This window comes from Stenella coeruleoalba (assembly GCF_951394435.1).
Source record: "Stenella coeruleoalba genome assembly, chromosome: 19".
NCBI classification, from domain to species: Eukaryota; Metazoa; Chordata; class Mammalia; order Artiodactyla; family Delphinidae; genus Stenella; species Stenella coeruleoalba.
In genome coordinates, this window is record NC_137165.1 from 7,349,634 (window position 1) to 7,372,746 (window position 23,113).

The 23,113-nt window shown below is 46.6% G+C and overlaps 1 protein-coding gene across 1 annotated transcript in view; it reads right to left on the reverse strand.

Moving 5' to 3' along the window:
• LOC307177111 (uncharacterized protein) overlaps positions 1-16,481 on the reverse strand; it is a 319,987-nt gene extending 303,506 nt beyond the window's left edge. The window contains exons 1-2 of the mRNA XM_079903912.1: positions 16,416-16,481; positions 15,900-16,045 (exon numbers count right to left, since the gene is read on the reverse strand). The gene's annotated coding sequence lies outside the window, so the exon portion shown is untranslated. The remainder of the gene's footprint in view (positions 1-15,899; positions 16,046-16,415) is intronic.
• Between the last annotated feature and the right edge of the window lie 6,632 nt (positions 16,482-23,113).

The window sequence follows — 23,113 nt, forward strand, 5'->3', positions numbered from 1 at the left end:
GAGCTCATGATAGAGGACTCCCTTCCAATCCCACCATATACACAATATCACCTTCTTTGGATGAAGACTGGCCTTTGGTGTGGTTCGTGGTGGTTCATTTTGCTTGCCCCACGATCTCTTCCATCCCACTTTACTGTACAGTATCCACTTTTCATTGCCTGTCACAGTTTGTTTTAGAAACAGAACATTTTCATTAGTTTAAGTAGAGAATCGCATGTGGAAATGTGGTCAAGAAGGTTTTTTTCGCTTAACTTATGCAGAACCATAACATCAAAGTGATTAACATAACCGACCTGGTGCAAATGATTTTCAACACTTGATTTGGATATTCTGAGTATGTTGGCTATCTCCCGAGTGGTATAATATTGATTGTCCTCAATTAATGTCTCCATTTGATCGCTATCAACTTCAACTGGTCTACCCAACCATGGAATATTGTCCAGCAAGAAATCTCCAGCACGAAATTTTGTAAACACTTTTTTTTTAAACAAATTTATTTATTTTATTTATTTACTTTTGGCTGCGTTGGGTCTTCGTTGCTGCGCGCGGGCTTCCTCTAGTTGCAGCGAGCGGGGGGTTACTCTTTGTTGCAGTGCGCAGGCTTCTCATTGCGGTGGCTTCTCTTGTTGCGGAGCATGGGTTCTAGACACACGGGTCTCAGTAGTTGTGGTGTGTGGGCTCTAGAGCGCAGGCTCAGTAGTTGAGGCGCACGGGCTTAGTTGCTCCGTAGCATGTGGGATCTTCCTGGGCCAGGGCTCAAACCCGTGTCCCCTGCATCGACAGATGGATTCCTAACAACTGTGCCACCAGGCAAGTCCCTGCAAACCACTTTTGACACGTTCGATCAGTCACAGCACCTTCCCCATACACTGCACAAATCTTTTTTTGCATTTCAGTTGCATTTTTTACCTTTCTTGAAATAATAAAGCATAATATGCTGAAAACTTTGCTTTTTTTCTTTCATCTCCAATATTAAATGGCTACACAAAACTTCACCAATTTTTATGTCTTTTTTTAAATGCACACTGATATGACAGCTGTCACATACAATCTAACAAAATTGTTTTGAATGAAGTTAAAGACAATGAAGTACTGCTAGAGCCATCTTAATGGAGCAAACTGAACGAACCTTTTGGCCAGCCCAATACTATTGGCTGGTCTTCTGAAATACTTCATAAATTAAAAAATTTGCAGGTTCCAGCTCAAGCTGACAGAACAAAAAGCTAACCTGATCATGTGACTCCCTGATTGGTTCCCCACAGCCCAGAGGATGACATCCAAGGCAAGGGCCGCCCGGCACACAAGGTCCAAGATGTGGCCCAGTCTTCCTTCCTCCCACCTGTGATGGACTGAATGTTTGTGCCCCTGCCCCCATTCATATGTTGAAGCTCTAACTCCCAATGAGGTGGGGCCTTTAGGAAGTGATTAGGGTTAGAGGAGGTCATGAGGGTGGAAATTATGAAATTAGTGATGAAATTACTAATGAAATTAGTGTCCTTATGAGAAGAGGAGGAGAGACCAGAGCTTCGTCTCCCCACCAAGTGAAAACACAACGAGAAGGCGGCCTTCTGTAAGCCAGGAAGAGAGTTCTCACCAGGAACTGAAGCTACAGGCTCCTTGATCGTAGACTTCCCTGACTCCAGCATTGTGAGAAATGAGTGTCTGTTGTTTAAGCCACGCAGTCTGAGGTGTTTGATTACAGCCACCACTTCAGGATCTTGAAGTACCACGTCCTCTCTTGACTGGGTGCTTTGGCGTCTGTCTCCCTTTTCCCACATGCCTAGCTCCTGTGGACTTACTGTACTTGGTAGAGTAGGCTAACAAAGACCCCAGAATGCAGCGGCTTAAAGAATATAAGTTTCTTTTTGTTCAGGTAGCAGTTCTGAGATGAGCAGTCCAGGTGAGTGGGAAGCTCTACTCCCTGTGGTCATTCAGAAACCCAGGTTCCTTCCAGTCTCCACTCTGCCAACCCCCAGGTCCTCAGGTCATCTGCATGCTGGAAGCTGGGTCACCACCACATGTGGATTCCATGTGGTAAAGGAGGAAGAGAGGCTGGAGAAGGAACCCTGAGATATTTTGCAGTCCAGACCCAGAAGTGGGCCACATCATTTCCACTCATGCTATTGGTGATAACATAGTCATGTGACCACAACTAACTGCCGGGGTTGCTGGGAAATGTAGTCCTTAGTTAAGCAGCCATGTGCCTGCCTGTAGTTCTCTGAGGATAGAGTCATGAATGTCAACAAACAATTGAAGTTCAGACCTTGATTCCTCTGAAGAACCTTCTCTACCTGCTGACTTCTCTGTCTAGGTGAGATGTCCCTCTTGCAAACAGTGTGCTCCATAGCAGCTCTCTCAGTAGTTTCTTACCTCTCAGCTTTTCCCATCTCTCTGCCCCCAGCTGGAGTATGAACACATTGGCTGTGGCTCTGTATCCTCAATGCCTGGCACTTGCTAGACAGTGAATACATTTTGAGTAAAAGTATGGAGGACAGGATACTTCATTTGCAGGGCCCATTACAAAATGAAAATGTGGAGTTTCCTGTTCCAGAAGGATTAATAATTGGAAGGAAGAAAGCATCAAGCCAAACATGGGGTCCTCCTGAATGCAGGTCCCTGTGCACCTGCACAGGTCCCATGCCCATGAAACCAGCCCTGAAAGTCTGAATAAATAAATGAATTGAGTTGAATAGCCTGGATCATCCTCCATAAGAAAAGCCACATATCTGTTGTATACTATACAATGAGCGGAGAAGAATCAAATCACGCTTGTGAATATCAGGAAGTCAACCTTTGCTGTCGAAACTGACTAGAGGTCATCTCAATGGTGAGGGCATATTCCTTGTCATTGGGAGGGTGGGGACACAGCAGCTGGGGGGCTGCCAGCTCCCTAACAATCCAGATGCAGAGCCCCTTGCGTTCTTTTCATCTCCTTTCAGCAAGTCATCGCAGCAGCAGTAGTCATCGTGGTAATTTTCAGAGATTCCTGGGGTTGGGGAGACCTTAGAAGTCATTGCCAAGCAGTTCTCCAGCATCTGCTCAAACACCTCCAGCAACAGGGAGCTTCATACCTCCCCAGGCAGCTCCTTCTGTTTTTGACGGCTCTGCGGATGGAGCTCTTCCTACAGGGGAGCCAAAACCTCCGTGCTCGTGACTTCCACGCACTGGCTCAGAGCCACACAGAGGAAGTGTAATATGGCTCCCATGCCCTTCAGGTGTTTAAAGGGCTCTGACGTTCACCTGAAAGCAGGGGTTGCCAACGAGCAGCACAGAGATGGGATATGGGCCGCAGATGTATTGTGTTTGGCCCAGGCGAAGTTAAATATTTGTTTTGGTTAATTGCCAACACTGAAAAATCTGGAGGGCTCATAAAATGGAGAATCCAGGCCTGTAAAACTTGGAAGCTCTGGCAATACCGAGCTCACGATCCCTCAGTCCTACTTGCCCCTAAGGATGCTGAAGAACAGATACTGGGTAGGCAACTGCCACTCTCCACCATGGCCTGTTGCTTTGTCTACTTGATATCTGTGCATACGCAGTTGACTTACCTTCAGAGTCCTTATATTGATGGGTATGCTAAGGTGCCCAGCCTCCCTACCCCAGGAGTCAACAGTGAGATGAAAACCCAAGTTTTTAAATTGGTTTCAGGTGTAGTTATTTAAAGAGCCTTTTTTGCCTTTTTTTTTCCTTCCTGCTCAGAATGCAGAGGTGTTGGCTGGTGTTCCAGCAACTACCCTGTGACCATGAGGTAATCTTGAGGATGGAGGCCACATGTAGGAATGTTGAAACAAACAGATAGCAGGATCTTGGTTCAATAACGATTACAGAACTGCCATATCAGCTGTACCTACTTCTGAACTTCTTTTACCGAAAATAAATAAGTAAAAAAACCCAAACATATCTTGCTGAAGCCACTCTTATTTTAAGTAGTTGTTATTAGCAGCTAAACACAGTTCCTACCTGGTATATGATTTGTCATTGTCTTTTTTTTTTAATTAATTTTTTATTGTGGAAAACTCTCAATATATACCAACAAAGACTAATATCCACATGCAAAAGAATTAATTGGGGGCTTCCCTGGTGGCGCAGTGGTTGAGAGTCCGCCTGCTGATGCAGGGGACACGGGTTTGTGCCCCGGTCCGGGAAGATCCCACATGCCATGGAGCGGCTGGGCCTGTGAGCCATGGCCACTGAGCCTGCGCGTCCGGAGCCTATGCTCCGCAACGGGAGAGGCCACAACAGTGAGATGCCCGCGTACCACACACACACACAAAAGAATTAATTGGGCCCCCCTATGTAACATCATATCTAAAAATTAACCCAAAATAGATCATACACCTAAACTTAAGGCTAAAACTATAAAACTCTTAGGAGAAAACATAAAGTAAATCTTTATGAAGTTGGCTCAGGCAATGATTTCCTAGATATCACACAAAAAGCGTAAGCAATAGAAGAAAAAATAAATTGGAATTCATCAAAATTAAAAACTTTTGTGCTTCAAACAACACCCTCAAGAAAGTGGAAAGGCAACCCACAGAATGAGGGGAAATATTTGCAAATTCTTTTCCTGATAAGGGACTTGCCCTCAGAATATATAAAGAACTATTACAATTCAATTAAAAATATTTTTAAAAACACAATTTTAAAATGTGCAAAGCATGTGAATAGACATTTTCCCCAAAGAAGATATACAAATGACTAATAAGCACACGAAAAGATGCTCAACACCATTAGCCATCAGGGAAATGCAAATCAAAACCACAATAAGATACCACTTCACACCCACTAGGATGGCTAGAATCAAAAATAACAAGTGCTGGCAAGGATGTGGAGAAATTGGAACACTTGTGCATCGCTGGTGGGAAAGTAAAATGGTGCAGCTGCTGTGGAAAACAGTCTGGCAGTCCCTCAAGAAGTTAAACATAGAATTACCATATGATCCAGCAATTCTACTCCTAGGTATATATCCAAAAGAATTGACAGCAGAAACTTAGATATTTTTATACCAATATTCAAAGCAGCATTATTCACAATAGCCAAATGGTGAAAATAACCCAAGTGCCCATCAACAGATGAATGGGTAAACAAAATGTGATGTATACATACAATGGGATATTATTCAACAATTAAAAAATGAAGTACAGATACATGCTGCAAACGGATGAATCTAGAAAAACCTCATGTGAAGTGAAAGAAGCCAATCATGAAAGACCACATACTGTATGATTCCATTTATATACAATGTCTAGGATAGGCAAATCCATGGAGACAAAATGAAGATTACAGGTTTCCAGGAGCTGGGAAGAAGAGGAAACGGGAGTGACAGTTAATGGTATGTGATTTCTTTGGGAGTTGATAAAAATGTTCTAAACTTAGACTGTGGTGATGATTACTCAACTCTGTAAACATACTAAAAATCATTGGATTGTACACTTAAAATGGGTGGTTTTATGGTATGTGAATTATAATGTAAATTATAGCTGACTCTTGTTAACTGCATGGCCTTCAGCAACATACTGGATCTTTCTGGATCTCTGATGCTTCATCTGTGAAATGGGAATAATAACCCATCATTTATGTGAGTTGAAAGGATGGCACGAAGATAATTTATAAGGCACCTCGCTCGATGTCTGACATGGAATAGCCACTCAACAGCTGTAGTTCTCACCATGCCTGCCACATTTGTAAATACGAAATTGTGTTAGACCTTCGAGAGGCATCTTCTCAACCATAAAAGAGTCAGCTCTTTTTGTTATTGTTGCTTTGATTTTAAGGAATGAACTCATTTTCCTTTCTAAGCGTACTACTTTTATATAATAATGATAATAACAATAATGAACATTTATTGAGTGCTTGCCCTGCAGCAGATACTGTACTAAGGGTTTTTAGTATCTCACTTCATCTTCTCAGCCTCATTGTGAGTTAGGTATTATCTTAGAGAGGAGAAAACTCAGGTTGAAGTCAATATACTCCCCCCAGGGACTTCCCTGGTAGAGCAGTGGTTAAGAATCCGCCTGCCAATGCAGGGGACATGGGTTCGATCCCTGGTCCGGGAAGATCCCACATGCCGTGGAGCAACTAGGCCCGTGCACCAAAACTACCGAGCCTGCATGCCACAACTACTGAAGCCTGTGCACCTAGAGCCCGTGCTCTGCCACAAGAGAAGCCACCGCAATGAGAAGCCTGCGCACCGCCACGAAGAGTAGCCCCTTCTCGCCGCAACTAGAGAAAGCCCGCACGCAGCAATTAAGACCCAACACAGCCAAAAATAAATACATAAAATAAAATAAATAAATTTATAAAAAAGAAAAATTTACTCTCCCAAGGTCCCACAACAAGCAACAGCTGGGCTAGGATGCAAGGCCCACCAGGTTAGTTCCAGAGCCTTTCCTGTGCTGCTTCCCTGTCTGCTCTGAGCCCTGCCTCTAGCTGCCCAATTCCTCTCCTTCCTAAAGAGCATCACTGCTCCCTGGACCCACCAAGGTCTGGGGGCATCTTCATCAGGCAGATGGCGTGTAAGAAGCTTCCCGGCTGAGGTAGCCATCACCAAGTTTTACACATTTCCTGCTGCCCTGCGTCATCTCTGCTGCCTGGGCTGCTTGGGGCCAGGGGAATCCTTCCCAACTTGACCCAACACCTCGATTGGAATTCTGATTCCTGCAGATGCCTGATTCCGGTTCACTCCTCTGGTACTGGCCCGTGGCTTTGCCCTAATAACAGGTCCCGAACTGCTTGCCTGGAATGTTGACCCTCCGCCCTCCCTAGACCACCCACGGCCTGACTTTTGTGACCTGTTTGTTGCCTGATTTCAGCTTGACCGCTGCAGTGGGCAGCTTCTGAAATGGCTCCCAAAGTTTCTGCCTCCTGGGACCCACCCAGTGCCTCCTAAGGAAAAGAGCACTGCAAACGTGATGCTCCTGAGATACAAAGGACTGATTCCTGCTCCGCTCACACGCACTCTCTCTCCTGCTTGCCCTCTCCGCCTCTCTCCCTTTGTCTCCCTCCCCCTCTTCCTCTCCCGCCCCCCTCCACCCACCCACTGTCTCCCATGTTATAAGCTGCCCTACGGAAAGGCCCTTATGGCAGGGAACTGAGGGGGGCTTCCAGACAGTAGCCGCTGAGGAACTGAGGTCCTTAGTCCAGTAGGCTGGAAAGAACTGAAGCCTGCCAGTGATCATTCACTAGGGAGCCTGGGTGCAGATCCTTCCCCAGTTGAGCCTGAGATGACTTTGGCCTTGGCCAACATCTTGGCTGAAGCCTGTGGGACACCCTGAGCCGGGTGACCCAGCTAAGCCTCACCGGATTCCCAACCCAAAGAAACCAAAAGGTCATGTGTGTCTTGAGTGGCTTCATTTCAGAGTAATTGTCACGGAGCAACAGATTACCAGCCCAACGACTGGCTACTATCTTCCTGGGTGTGCCCTTCATCCGCACCTTAACATTCCAGCAGCAGATTAAAGGGCTCTACTACACACCCCTCAGAAAAGACTGAAGGGCTTTACACAAGATACACTGGAGCGTAGCCAAGGACCACCCTATGGCCAATCAGTGGGAAATGGGCTTTTTCTTTTAGGGGTGATTCTGCCAATGAGGGATCAAAAATTGGTTCTCGGGAGGTGGAATAATCTTACCTTTTGTATGTGTAAAGCACAGATATGTGTACAATACATAAGCAGACATACAATATATCTGCAGTATTAAAATTTCATGGGGTGGGGGAGGGGTGGTAATGGTAAAAAGGTTGAGAAAACACTGCTTCGGGATGACAAATCTGGCTGCCCTCTGCAGGCTGGGGTGCTGTAGGGAAGAACAAGCACGAGAAAGCGGGACAGAGATTAGGAAAGCCCTAGTAAGAAGCTTCTAGAAGCCTGTTTGGGACCTGCCCCTCCTGCGGGCACTTCTGGCACCCTGCACTTCCCCGTCCCGGAATTTAGCACACTGTTTTCATTTCCTTTTCACTGGTCAATGAATCTGTAGAGGGCATGGGCTGAGCCAGCCCAGGCCTGGCACAAAATAGGAGGTCAAAGAAAGACCTCTGTCCACAGCTGGTAGTGCCCTGGGCTGTCTCTCCCCAGGCTCAGGGGGCTCCGCGTCAGCACCAGCGGCCCTGCTGCTTTCCAGCCCCCGACGCTGGCCGGCCCTGCTGTGCTCTGCTCTGCCCTGGAATGCTGGGCTGGCTTTTATCTCCAGAACAGCTTGGGAAAGAGCTCTCCTCCTCACTGTCCTGCTCCCCGGCCTGGGATCACGCAGGGTTAGAGATGCTTCTTTACGTTTACAGAAGACCTTCTCCCTCAGGGAAGATCCAGGTGCTGTACCCAGAACCTCAGGCTCCGCGGCTGGGTCCTGCTCCTCAGGCCAGGCTCTCACCCTCTCCCCAGGGCCCCGTGGTCTGTGCTAGGCTCTTCCTTCCAAGCCCAGGTCACAGGACCTTCCTGAGCACAGCTAAAGCCCAGGTGTCCCCCAGCTTGCTGTCCCCATCCCTGGAGACGATCTCTCAGCCCCCAGGTAAAGGGATGAGTGCAAATCCATCCCAGGATGAGTCGGGGTCGCTGACCTCACTGACCCGGTGAATCTAACCATGAGGTCCCCACCCCCCAGTGACCGCCACAATTCAAACATGTAAATTCTGGACAATTTCAAAGATCTCATTGCTTTATGGTAATGCTTCAGGAACGTGAGCACTTCTAAGATAGATAAATAGGTAATCCAACAACCACATGACAACTCAAACCCACTGGACCTTGAGGTGAGATGAGGAAAAGCAAGATGTTAGAGGTGAGCTGAGCATCCACCTTGGTCCCGCCGTGAAGACTCAATCTGCTCTGACTCAGATCAACGTCTTGGCCCAACACTCATGTGTTGGGTAGCCTTGGGGAAGTTTATTAACTTCTCTGTGCCTCAGTCTCCACATTTATAAAACAAGAATAATAGCAGTTCCTCCTCATAGGGCTGTTGAGAGGATGGAATGAAGTGATGCATGTATCACTTTGAATGATGCCTAGTATACAGTAAGTACTCCATAAATGCTACCTCCATTTAATGGGTCCCCTCATAGTAAGCACGCTCACGTATGTTACAGTGAAAGGCCCAGAATGTGTGTTTCCTACCCCAAAGTTATGTTTCTCTCCTTTTGTCCTTGCTGGTAGAAGTGGCTTCCCATGTTAGCTTTTGGAAATGCGGACATTCATTTCCCCAGATTCCCTCCCAGCAAGAGATAGCCATGGGCCAGTTCTAGGCAATGAGATGAAAAGGGAAATCTGTGGGAGGTGTTTAAGAAATGTTTCCTCCTTGATAAGAGAGGTGTCTGAATAGATTCCTCTCCTCTCATGCTTTGGATGTTCTGGTGTGAAGATGTGATGCTTGGCACTGAAGCAGCCATCTTGTCACCATGAGGGGAGAGTCACATGGAGAGCAGAGACTTGGACTCAATGCCTGACATCATTGATCCTACCGTAGAACCACCTACCTCCTGCCTTATCTTTGACTAAAACAATTCAAAACCTTTCATTTTAAAGCTGTTATGTCTCACTTTCTGTTATTTACAACCAAAAGTTTCTTACCTGTCTTAAAAGTAGCTTAAGTAGTATCATAAGCTAAGGAATCCTTACAATGTAACTCAATTCTGTGACAGAAGTATTGTTCATGTTTCATAGGTGAAGAAGCTAAAAGCAATGTTGCAGGAGTTTTGAAGATAAATTACCTAACTTAATCCTCATAAAAACTCTGTGAGGCAGGCTTCCCTGGTAGGGCAGTGGTTAAGAATCAGCCTGCCAATGCAGGGGACATGGGTTCGAGCCCTGGTCCGGGAAGATCCCACATGCCACGGAGCAACTAAGCCCGTGCGCCACAACTACCGAGCCTCCGCCCTAGAGCCCGTGAGCCACAACTACTGAGCCTGTGTGCCACAACTACTGAAGCCCACGCGCCTAGAGCCCATGCACCACAACGAAGAGTAGCCCCTGCTCGCTGCAACTAGAGAAAGCCGGCGCACGGCAGCGAAGACCCAATGCAGCCAAAAATAAATTAATTAATTAAATTTTAAAAAGTATTAAAAAAAAAACTGTGAGGCAAGTCTTATCTCTATTGACATCTTCACAAGTTCAGAAGGTTAAAAAATGCCAATTTCATGCAACTAGTAAATGGAAGAGTCAAGACTTAAACCCAGGTCTCTCAAATGTAAATACAACATTCTTCCCAACGCTCCTTGGGGCTATTGCTCAGCACCCAAATCTTTTCGGACATTGTAGTCCACTGCCAGTGCTGAAGAAGTAAAAATTCAGTAACACTGGGACTTCCCTGGTGGTCCAGTGGTTAAAACTCCACGCTCCCAGTGCAGGGGACCCCCCGTTCGATCCCTGGTCAGGGAACTAGATCCCACATGCTGCAACTAAGAGTTCGCATGCTGCAACTAAAGATCCCACAACTAAGACCCGGCGCAGCCAAATAAATAAATAAATATTTTTTTAAAAAATTCAGTAACCCTAATTCAGGTCATGTCAACCTGAACATAATTATGTTCATTGCTTAGAAAGTGCATTTGCTAACTAAATATTAGCCATAATAAAAAAGAACGGTGGCCACAGCTGGATGAAATTCACAGTCCTAAGACCCACATGCCAATGTATATTTCTGTCTTTAGGCTCTTGGTGAATTTATATTCCCAATCCGCACTTCAATTGGTAATTGTCCAGCGTCTGTTCTTTTTAAATCTTTATTATTTTTTATTCTCTCCCAGATGTTGAGTTGAGCGGCAGTGATTTCAGGATTTCAGTGAGAGGTCCAGCTGCCGGGTTTGGGGAGTGTCCATGTTTTGTTTCTTTTCAGTCCTTCAACTTGAATTTATGATGAGGTTTTGATGAATAGTACCCTTCTCTCGGCCCTGCCCTCTTTGCATGTGTCTGAGTCTGCGATATCGTTGGTCTAATTATGCGGATGTGTCTCTTGTTGGAAAATTTATGTGATGACTGTTGCCAAGAACTAGGAACCAGAACCAGGGACTTGTGGTCTAAACATCCCTGATTCCACTCTTGGCAGTATATCCAAAGTGAAGTTGGGGAGACCAGGTAGCTTGTTAACTTAGGGCTTTAGCAGGTTGCGAGTTTGAGAAAGTGTCAGCCCTGCAGAGAACTGCAAACCTATGATGAGAATCAAGGATTTGGAAGGTCAGTCAAGATAGGAGCAAATATAGGAGCAAGATAGGTGCAAATATAGGAGTAAGATAGGTAGAGGGAGAGAAAAGGTGGGGTGCGAGGGTGGCTATATTTACTATATTTACATAGATAGGGCTTTATAGTTTGGGCCTTGGTCATCCAGACTGCTGGCACTGTCTAATAAACTTGGCTAAGTTCACTTACCTCTTGGCTTTTTTCCAACTCGATTTTAAGTTCCTTGAAGTCAAGAGCTATTCTAGTGATCTCCTGCTGTATAACAGACCACTCCAATATTCAGCGGCTTAAAATAAAGATAGTCATTTCTATGAGTCAGGAATTCAGGAAGTTCTCGGCTGCGTGGTTCTGGCCTTGGTCTCATGCAATTGCAATCAGACAGTGGCCAGAGCAGCTGGGGGCTGGCTGGGCCTCTCTCTTCAACTAGTCTCAGGGCCTCTCCATCTATGGGACGTTGGCCTTCCTCACAGCATGGCGGCCTCAGGACAGCTGTGCTGCTTATAGCTGAAAACTTCAGAAGTTTCAGAGTTTTCCACACGGGTGGCAGCTGTATTGCTTGTTACGACCTTTCTGCTCTCTCCAGAAGATCCCTCATTATCAGGACTCAATGAGAGAAGTCGCTTTAACAAAATTCACTGTCCCGTTGGTCACACTGGGGGCTGGCATTTGCCTGTGTCTTCTAAATGTTGGGGGTACAGACTGGTATTCTTCTGGGTCCTGGTGAGTGACCCCCTGGGACTGTACCAACATGGGCTACCTGTGAAGTCTTGGGGGGAGGGTAACCCGTCAGTCCAGTGGGTAGTGGCTCAGGCCACAGCTGATGGGGCTGCAACCAGGGACCCTCTGCCTGGGTGGGAACAGAGGTCAGGAGATACGGGGGCGGGGAGATGCTTTTGTATGTACTCGGGAGGTTTTAATTCTCTTCCGTACCAACCACTTCCAATCTCCTTGACTAACACCATCCTAGTCACCTCCACCTGAATGATAACAGCAGCCCCCTAACGGGACCTTCTGCCCCTGTTCCTGTGCCCTACAGCCCACACAGCAGCCAGAACGACCTAGTCGAAAGTAACATCAGCCTCCCCGGAACGCTTTTGTGACTCCCAGTCTACCGGAGTGAAAGCCTTTGGCCTTTAAGTCAGGGGTCCCCAAGCCGGCACCGGTCCGTGGCCTGTTAGGAAGCAGGGCGCCCAGCAGGGGGCGAGCGAGCGAAGCTTCATCTGCACTTAGAGCCGCTCCCCGTCACTCGCACGACCGCCTGAGCTCCCCCTCCTGTCAGCATTATGGGGAGTTGTACAATTATTTCGTTATATATTACAATGTAATGATCATAGAAATAAACCGCACAATAAACGTAATGCGGTTGAATCATCCCGAAGCCATTCCCCTCACCTTCTGTGGAAGAATTGTCTTCCACGAAACCGGTTCCTGGTGGCAAAAAGGTTGGGGACCGCTGCTTTAAGTGGCCTATAAGCCCTGCTTGGTCTGACCTCCCCTGTCTCTATATATGCATCATAATTGGCTTTGTTAAGGGCTCCTTCTCTCTCCCCTCCCCCACCAGACCGTAAACTCCGAGAGGGCAGGGATTTTTGCTTGTTTTGTAAACTGCCTTCGCCACTGTTGCCAGGCAGACGCCCAAGCTCAGTGCTGCCAGAGCTTCTGATTTTTCAAGAGAAATGACATATCTGGATTTTTATGTCAAATCTGATGTTTAAGTATTGGCATGTAATAAAATGTTTCAACAACACTGTGCTGGCCAAGCAAATTAGAGCCATGGATCTCTAATTTATGGTCTCTTGCCTTGTAGCGAGGCAGTGGCCAGGTTGGGAAAACATGCTCAGAAAGGACAAGGCACTGAGAAGGTGGGATGGAGAAGGGGTTGGTGGGGATGACAAACAGCCTCAAGAGGCCCCTGGTTGACATGCTCGGAGATGGCCACTAGGGGGGGCTCCCCACTACCTCCCCTCAGATCACACCTGGCCGGTCTCCACCGCCACAGAGGAAACTGTTGATGGAACCCTAACTAGAAAACACTGGCTGGAGGTCCCCAAAGGGAGGCGCAACTGGTGTAACAAGCAAAGTGTTCCATGGCTCTGGGGTCCATGTGGCCAGGTCTGTTCTGTCCTCTGTTGGGACTTCTCTCGGGCCCTCCCTGTACTGGAATTTTTCTGGCTCTTCTTGTTGGATTCCTGCCTCTCCAACCCTAGGTGCCCAGATGCACCTGGACAGTGTCCACCTGCAAAACCAGTCAGGGGCAGGGTGAGGCCGGGTAGGGAAGGGACAGGAAGGTCCCAGTTGGGATTGGCCACAAGCTTCAGTGAACACACTGGGGGGACTCAATGGCCGCTTCATGAACTGACATCAGGGGGCAGGCCGCTTGTCAGGACTCAGGAACCTGGCTCAGGACTCAGGAACCTGGCCCAATGTCCTTCTGTCTCGTAATTACCAACAACCTCACAAGGGACACGGTATCTCCACTTTTGTGGACAAGGACAAGTGACCAGTGAAGTGACAAACCCAAGACCGCACAGCTGTGAGTGGTGGGATTTGATTCAAACCTGGGGCTGCCGGATGCCAGAGCCCAGGTTCTGTCCACCCCACAGCTCTGCCCAGGAGGAAGGCATGAGAGACTCATAAAAGACTCAGACTCCTAGGACTGGAGGGAATTTTAAAGTCTCTGACCTCATCACCCCACTGGACTTGGGATTTTTTTTTAATATTCTAAGTCAGAAAATAAATTTATTTTATTTAAATGCTGTTTGTTATAAACATGATAGTTTGGAGAACATTTATCCAAAAAAATAATAAGGCAAATTCTATATGCTTCCAGTGGTGTTGGGAAAGTTGGACAGCCGCATGTAAATCATTGAAGTTAGAACACACCCTCACACCATATAAAAAAAAAAACTCAAAATGGCTTAAAGATTTCAATATAAGACATGACACCATAAAACTCCTAGATGAGAACATAGGCAAAACATTCTCTGACATAAATCATACCAATGTTTTCTTAAGTCAGTCTCCCAAAGCAATAGAAATAAAAGCAAAAATAAACAAATGGTACCTAATTAAACTTGCAAGCTTTTGTACAGCAAAAGGAAACAATAAACAGAATGAAAAGACAACCTACAGACCGGGAGAAAGTATTTGCAAATGATGTGACCAACAAAGGCTTAATTTCCAGAATATACAAACAGCTCCTACAATTCAATAACAACAACAAAAAACAAAACCCAACTGAAAAATGGGCAGAAGACCTAAATAGAAATTTCTCCAAAGAAGTCATACAGATGGCCAATGGGCACATGGAAAGATGCTCAACATCACTAATTATTAGAGAAATGTAAATCAAAACTACAATGAGGTACCACCTCACACCATTCAGAATGCCATCATTAAAAAGTCTACAAATAACAAATGCTGGAGAGGGTGTGGAGAAAAGGGAACCCTCCTACACTGTTGGTGGGAATGTAAGTTGGGGCAGCCACTACGGAAAACATATGGAGGTTCCTTAAAAAACTAAAAATAGAGTTACCATATGATCCAGCAATCCCACTCCTGGGCATATATCTGGACAAAACTATAATTCAAAAAGATACATGCACCCCTATGTTCATAGCAGCACTATTCACAACGGCCACGACATGGAAGCAACCTAAATGCCCATCGACAGATGCATGGATAAAGAAGATGTGGTACATACATACAATGGAATACTACTCAGCCATAAAAAAGAATGGAATCATGCCATTTGCAGCAACATGGATAGACTTAGAAATTATCGTACTAAGTGAAGTAAGTCAGAAAGAGAAAGACAAATACCATATGATATCACTTATATGTGGAATCTAAAATATTACACAAATAAACCTATCTATGCAACTGAAACAGACTCACAGACATAGGGAACAGATTGTGGTTGCCAAGGGGGAGTGCATGGGGGAGGGATGGATTGGGAGTTGGGGATTAGCTGATGCAAACTACTATATATAGAATGAATAGCACAAGGAACTATATTCAATGTCCTGTGATAAACCATAATGGAAAAGAATATGAAAAAGAATGTATAGGGACTTCCCTGGTGGTCCAGTGGTTAAGACAACACACTTCCAACGCAGGGGGCATGGGTTCGATCCCTGGTCAGGGAACAAAGATCCCACATGCAGCTAGGCCAAAAAAAAAAAAAAGGTAGTATATATATGCATAGCTGAATCACTTTGCTGTGCAGCGGAAATTAACACAACAGTGTAAATCAACTATACTTCAGGTAAAAAAAAAATTCTATATGCTTCCTGCATAATTTATAATGAGATCAATCCCCATTAATTATATGTAAATATGTATATAATGTTCAAGCTTCTTTTTTAAAATTTTATCGTTTGAGGCCTATCTTTATTGCTTCTAACTATTGGTCACTAGTGAAAGGTCCTGTGAATAAATCCAGCAAGATGTCCCTCCCCACGTGTCTCTAACCAGCTGGGATCAGAACTTTGTCTCCCTGTAAGCTAGGACCCCAGCCTCTGTACCACTTCATCCTCTTTGCCTGAGGAGGTCTGCTCTGTGTTTGACCAAAGCCCTCAGGGCCCTCCTATCTTCCTGAACAGCACGTCTTTCATTTAAAAGGACCCTGTGTAGGGAAAAGACCCCACCCTGGGATTTGAATCAGGATCGCTGGGAGCCCCAGGAGCTGAGCAGGAAAACGCGGGGTGTCCAGCGCCAGCATCTCTCACTCACCTGGTAAGCCCCAAGAAGGTCAAGGTCAAAGAAAGGTCATCAGGGGAGTTCCCTGGTGGTCTAGTGGTTAGGATTCCGGGCTTTCACTGCCATGGCCAGGGTTCAATCCCTGGTAGGGGAACTGAGATCCCATAAGCCGTGGGGCGCTGCCAGGAAAAAAAAAAAAAAGAAAGAAAGGTCATCTTCAGGCCTCTCACCTTTGGGGGTTTAGAACAAGCTTCTTCCCTGGCAAGGTTCTCAGTCTTTGCTCTGAGGAAGAGCTAATGCCTAACACTGGTCTGGCTTCCTTCTCGCCAGCTGCAGACCGTCAGGCCTCTGCCCCGGAGCTCCCTGGCTCCTCTGGTCAGCTCTTGTCTGCTTGGCCAAAGGAGACGTCACTTGCTGGTGTCACTGGAGTCAGAGCAGTTACAGGCCCGCGCAGATGCAGATGCCCGGAGGGCGGCGGGGGCATGTGAGTGGGGAGCAGGCCGGATGGAATCAAAGCTGATGGAGACAGAGACTGTCCCTCCCACTTGCCTCGCTTGCACACTTTCACTCAACTTGCTGAATTACGGGAGTTCAGTTGATAAACCCTCCTTCCAGAAAGGCTCCCAAGAGCAAGCTCTCGCTGTGAACGCACTAATCAGATCTCGCGAGAAGCTGTTCCCACACCTTTCCCTTAAACGCCATCATCCCGTGTCGAATTTACTGATTACGCAATAAGAAGATGTCTTCGTTAATTTCACAAGCCAAGCCCGTTAGCCTGCTTCTAGAGCTCATGCTTCCTTGTGAAATCATGAATAGTATCAGTTCCCGTTAATAAATGGACCGCATAAGGAAAATCAAGAATAATTACTGTGTTATTAACATTCGGTGATTAACATTTCAAAAGCAATTTAAATAAATACAGTGCAAGTCTGAGAGGGGGCCCCAAGGTAGGGATCTGTATGGAGCAAAACCACACTCATTGGAACCTGGGAAATTTTAAAGTCCTATTTTTCAGGGTAGCTGTTGCCGAGGTGTGCACCAGGGAATCTGTCCAAGAATCACAGGCTGTGGGGAATGAATGGGTCCAGGGTTGCCCCCACAAGTGTCTCTTCTCCAAAGGCAACAGGAGCCTGGAGACTGTCCTTCCCCCTGTACATCCCTCTCCTCCAGTGTCCTTAGTGAGAGGGAGATGGGAACAGAGGGCAACATCCATTGCAGCAGGTGCAGACCCGCAGGTGGGTGTATGAATTCTGCAGGCAGGAAGCCTCATTTCTTAACTTGCTCTGTTCCAAATTCCTGTGCCACTGTGATAGGCTTAATAATAGCCCCCTTCCCCCCAAAGATATCCACACCCTGATCCCTGGTGCTTGTGAATATGTTGCCTTGTTTGGGGGGGGAAAAAAAGAAGACTTTTTGTTTGTTTTTTGTTTGGCTGAGCCTCGTGGCTTGTGAGATCTTCATTCCCTGACCAGGGGTCAAGTCTCCGCAGTGAAAGCACTGAGTCCTAACCACTGGACGGCCAGGGAATTCCCAAAAGGCTTTGTAGATGTGATGAAATTCAAGATATTTTTTAAATTGAAGTAGAGTTGATTTACAATGTTGTGTTCGTTTCTGGTGTACAGTAAAGTGATTCAGTTATACATGTACATAGATTCTTTTCCATTGTGTTTTATTATAGGATATTGAATCGAGTTCCCTGTGCTATACGGCAGGACCTTGTTGTTTATCCTAGATTCAGGATCTTGAGATGGGGAGATTATCCTGGATTATCCAGGTGGGCCCTAAACGCCATCACATGCATCCTTATAAAAGGAGGGGCAGAGGGAGAATTTGCTACACACAGAAGAGGAACAGGCAATGTGACCAGAGGGGCAGAGATTGGAGTGATGTGGCCAAAAGCCAGGGAATGTCCACAGCCACCAGAGATGGTGGGAGAGGCAAGGAACAGATTCTCCCCTACAGCCTTTGGAGGCCGTGAAACTGGACCAGGCCAGGGAGACTGATTTCAAACTTCTGGCCTCCACTACCGTGAGAGAAAAAAATGTATGTTCTTGTAAGCCACCGAGCTTGTAGTAGTTTGTTACAGCAGCCATGGGAAATGAATAGAGTCACCTTCATGACTTTTGCCAAGTCTGCACACCAATAGTGTAATTGTTTACTAACATTTGTCTTCAAATAAATTCTGAGCTAATAATATAGCTTTCTACTTTCACCTCGTGCTAGAAAAAAATTTCATGAAATCCTAAGTTTGATACTCATAAAATTTTCAGTTTAACATCATTTTAAATGCTCATCCCATGCCCCCTACAATTATCTGTTAAATCACCAGACCACCAGTAGAAGTGCCTCTCACTTATGAAACACTGACCCAGTTCTGCACAGCTTAGGGAGGATTCACGGTGCAGCTGGGCTTTCAAAACTGCTCCGTTAAATTCAAATTTCACTTGAAAATAATCAGAAAAAAGAAAGAATCAGCCCCTTTAAAAATAGAAGCCATTTCTCCAGCAAATTTTCGCAGAGTCAGGTTTTAAAATGCAGAATTTAGCAGAATCTTAAATCATCCTTGGTAGAGTTACTAACATATAGATAAGGACCCTTAAAGGAGAGAGCCATAGAGTGTGCCAGCAGGAGGCTGGATCTGATGGCAGCATCTAGCTACCAGGAATCTTGTTTCTCCAGCTCGAACCGGAATTGCCGGTCTCCATGTGTTGCTCTCTCTTCTCTGCCTCGGGACAGAGGGATACGTAGTGAACCAGGAATTGCTGCGCAAGGGAAGGGGCAAGGATTTTTAACGCTGAGGGATGGTAAGGTGGTAGAATTGATAAGGTCCCCAACTGGAGAAGAATATGTCGATTATGGAAGTTTCCCATGACTCAAGCAGGGGAACAGACAGAGCAGGACAATTTCATCACCAAAGTTGGAACTGCCCACATGGGCGTATCTGGGGAGGTCTCCAACTCCAGAAAGAGAGTCGGGCTCATCTAGCTCATGCCTGGGAGTAGATATGGATGGAGAAGCAGTGGGTACTGACAGTTAAATTCTAAACCGGGCCAGTCCTGGATTTGCACCTATATTTCCCCAGTTTTTTTAAAGCATTGTTTCATCACAAGTTGTCATGGCGAGGAGGAAGCAATTCAAATGTGTTTGATGGAAAAGCTGATAAGTGGATAGATTCTCTCTTTCAGTTTATATGCTACTGTTGGGAAAAGTAATCTGAAAATAAAATTCTCCTTTTTAATTCTAAAAGGTCTGTAGTTTAGATCACAAGCCTATCATCCAGGGTTCCACCAGCCAAGCCTAAGGGAAGTCAAGGCCTCTGACCTCACCTAAGGGAGCAGTCACATGTTTCCTCCTTTACGGCCATATCTCAGCACTAATCTGGCCCATCTTCTGATCATTAGCATCACCCCAAGGCTCCAGGAGGAACACTCTCCTTCCTGATTCAGTCAAATGCTGCCTTGGAGCTATGGAAGACCACTGTGATTTTTACCTTCCCGGCATTATCCCTCCTTTTTCTGGCACCAGCATCCAGCACCTCCTCTTGGGAAGACTTCTTTGAAATTGCTGGATGGAGCTGAGCCTGCCCCCTTAGTTTCTAGGGGTGGCCATATATTACAGATTAAGCCAACCAGCGAGTCCCATCTCCTTGCCCCCAGCGAATGTTCAAGGGAGGGGTCAAAGAGAGTCAGGGTCAGAAGTTTTATTTCAAATACTTGGAGAATCTCCATACCTAGGCTGAACCTGAGAGTCAGTAAGACTGGAGATGCTGGCTGCCATGATGAGAATAAAGAATAAAGTTGACAGAGTTACATCAAATCAAAAGAAAGCAGAGTTAAGATACAGAGAGGTCAGGACGCTGTTTGAGACCCTGGATCCAGCCGTGCCTGAAGCTTCATATCCCTGCATCCTTCATTTATAGAAATCAATACCATACATTCTTCTTTTTTGTTGTTGTTGTTGTTGTTGGATTTTCTGTTATTTACAATTAAAAGTGTCCTGATAAATTGAGACTGGGGCACAAGCTATACCTTTGTAGGAATAGTGCATGTACCTCTCCTAGAGAGGCACATTGCAAAAAGGCATACCTGCCTGCTCAGGCTGGGGCATGGCCAGCCCATCAGGGTTCAGCCTGGATTGCAATCCCCACTTGTCCCGTATGCCTGGTGTCCTTGTGCAGGGATTAAGTTGCACAATATACTCGATAGTCCCATGACTCAGAAAGGATTTTCTCCTTGTTGTAGCCAGCCTCCAAGAGGGCCTCCGGTGAGGCTCCCCTCCTGGTATTCACGCCCTTGTATAATCCCTCCCAGCCCCACGTAGGGCTGTGTAACCAATAAGATAGTGTAGAAATAAGATGAATAACTTCTGAAGCTAGGTCACAAATATTACTGCGGCTCTCTCTTACTGGCTCTTGGATCACTCTCTCTGGGGGAAGCCAGCTGCCACGTCATGAAGACACTCAAGCAGCCCTTTGGAGAGGCTCCATGTGTTGAGAATGGAGGCCTCCTGCCAACGGCCACCACCCGCTCGTCAACCACATGAGTGAGTCATCTTGGAAGTTAGTCCTCCAGCCTCAGTCAGGCCTTCAGATGATGCAGCCCCTGCCAGTAGCTTTTTTTTTTTTTGCCACACCACACAGCTTGTGGGATGTTAGCTCCCCGAGCAGGGATTGAACTTAGGTCCACGGCAGTGAAAGCCCAAGTCTTAACCACTGGACCGTCAGGGAATTTCCCCTGCTAGTATCTTGACTGCAGCCTCATGAGCGACCCCAAGCTAGAAGCACCCAGCTCAGCTGCTTCCGAATTCCTGACCCACAGAAACTGTGAGGTAATAGATATTTATCATTGTTTTTTGGGTTTTTTTGGATTTTTTTTATGGTACACGGGCCTCTCACTGTTGTGGCCTCTCCCATTGTGGAGCACAGGCTCCAGACGCGCAGGCTCAGCGGTCATGGCTCACGGGCCCAACCACTCCGCGGCATGTGGGATCTTCCCGGACCAGGGCACGAACCCGCATCCCCTGCATCGGCAGGCGGACTCCCAACCACTGCGCCACGAGGGAAGCCCCTATCATTGTTTTAAGATGCTAGTTTTGCAGGAATTGGTCCAGAACAATAGGTAACTAGTGCACACTTCCTTATCAGTCTTCTCTTCTCCAATCCATCTCTTCTTCCTGGCTAAATTCCCTGGTTTCTTCACCAGGTTACCCACCACTGCTCCATGCAGCCCTTCAGTCTCATCCTCTTTCTTCAGCTGCGGTTTTCTCTCTACGGATCCCCCTTCGATGCAGCCCCCATGCCCCCCCTCCTCGCCCTCCATCCATCTCTGCCCTCCTCCTCCACCTGAAGAAATGGCTCTTTCTGCTTCCTACATCCCCACTCGTTTTCCTCTTGACAAAAATCCTGGCAGCGGTTACGGTTGACAACCCTTGCTCTAAGAAAGTAGATGTGTTCATATATCCCAAGAGACCAGGAAACCTGGGGTTTTGTTTTGAGGCTGCTGTCCCCTCCCTCATTGCCCCATCTTCCCAAAGCACAGAGGGCAAAAAATCTCCCACATCCCCTTCCTGTGGAGAAGTCCAGGCAGCCTGAAAAGCCCTGTGAATTCTAATTTTTCACAGGGCTTTTACAGTGGCAGAAGGGGCTAGGGAGCAGTATGCCATGATCGCCATGGCAACACGCTCCCTGGCGGGTCCTGGGCTGCACTCCCAGGCAGGGGAAGCAGCTCCCAAATGTGTCTGTCACTGTGGGCATCAGAAGGCGAGCTGCCCGGGGAAATAGAAGGGGCGGAGGCAGCAAGGCTTAGCGGGTATCCCATCTCAAGAGGCATAGAGCCAGGTGACAAAGCCAGCGAGTGCAGCACTAGGTGAACAGGTAAGCTTGACCCAGGCCCTAACCGGAGCCCCACGTAGCCAGGTCTCTGTCCTCCCTGCGCTGTCTTCACTCCCTGACGATATGGTCAGTGCTGGGATGCAGGTGACTCCTGCATCTGCAAATAAAGGTCAGCAAAGCCCATCATTCACTGTGCCAGTGGTTCCCAAACTTAGCCGCCCATTGGCATCCCCTGGAGATCTTTACAAAATGCTGATGCCCGGTTCCCAGATACTGGCTTAAAGGGTATGGAGTGCAGCCTGGCCATCAGGAGAGTTTAGATCTCCAGGTGAATCTAATATACAGCAGAGGGTGGGAAGCCTTGCACTAAGCCCAGGGTCTCAGCCAGGTCTGTGCATGCGAACCACCAGGGAACTTAAGCATGCACACACCCCAGACCTCAATGATGAAAGTCTCCATAGTTAATCCCAGGTATTGGAATTTGTCACAAGTTCCCAGTGATTCCAGAGAACTGTTGGCATTTCATATCATGAATCCAGCATAACATCAGGCACAACTTTGTAGAGTGGAGGGTCAACAAGGAATGTGGGAGGAACGGGATGGATTGGAGACTTCCGTGGGCCTCACATTGCCTCTTGGGGGTAGGTCTGGCTGGGGGATGTGGCACTGCAACTGTGAAGTTAAGATTGCTATTTGTATAGACCAAAGATGATCTGGCATTGTTGTTTCTGTGTAGTTCAATCTAATACCAACTCACTAGGAGACAACTGCTTCCAGAGGCTTGGAATCAAAACTGTCCCTTTTTTCAAACCCTCCTACACTGTTGGTGGGAATGTAAATTGGTATAGCTACTATGGAAAACAGTGTGGACGTTCCTCAAGAAACTAAAAAGAGTTACCATATGATCCAGCAATCCCACTTCTGGGTGTATACTCGGAAAAGACAAAAACTCTAATTTGAAAAGATACATGCACCACAATATTCACAGCAGCACTATTGACAGTAGCCAAGACATGGAAGCAACCATTCATCAACGGATGAATGGATAAGAAGATGTGGTACACATATGCAATGGAATACTACTCAGCCACAAAAAGAATGAAATAGTGCCATTTTGCAGCAACATGGATGGACCTAGAGATTATCATACTAAGTGAAGTAAGTTAAACAGAAAAAGACAAATACCATATGATATCACTTATCTGTGGAATCTAAAAAGATAATGCCAGTGAACTTATTTACAAAACAGAAACAGAGTCTCAGACATAGAAAACAAACTTATGGTTACCAAAGGGGAAAGGGGAGAGGGAGGGAATAATCAGGAACATGGGATTAACAGATACACACTACTGGAGCTTCCCTGGTGGCGCAGTGGTTGAGAGTCTGCCTGCCGATGCAGGGGACGCGGGTTCGTGCC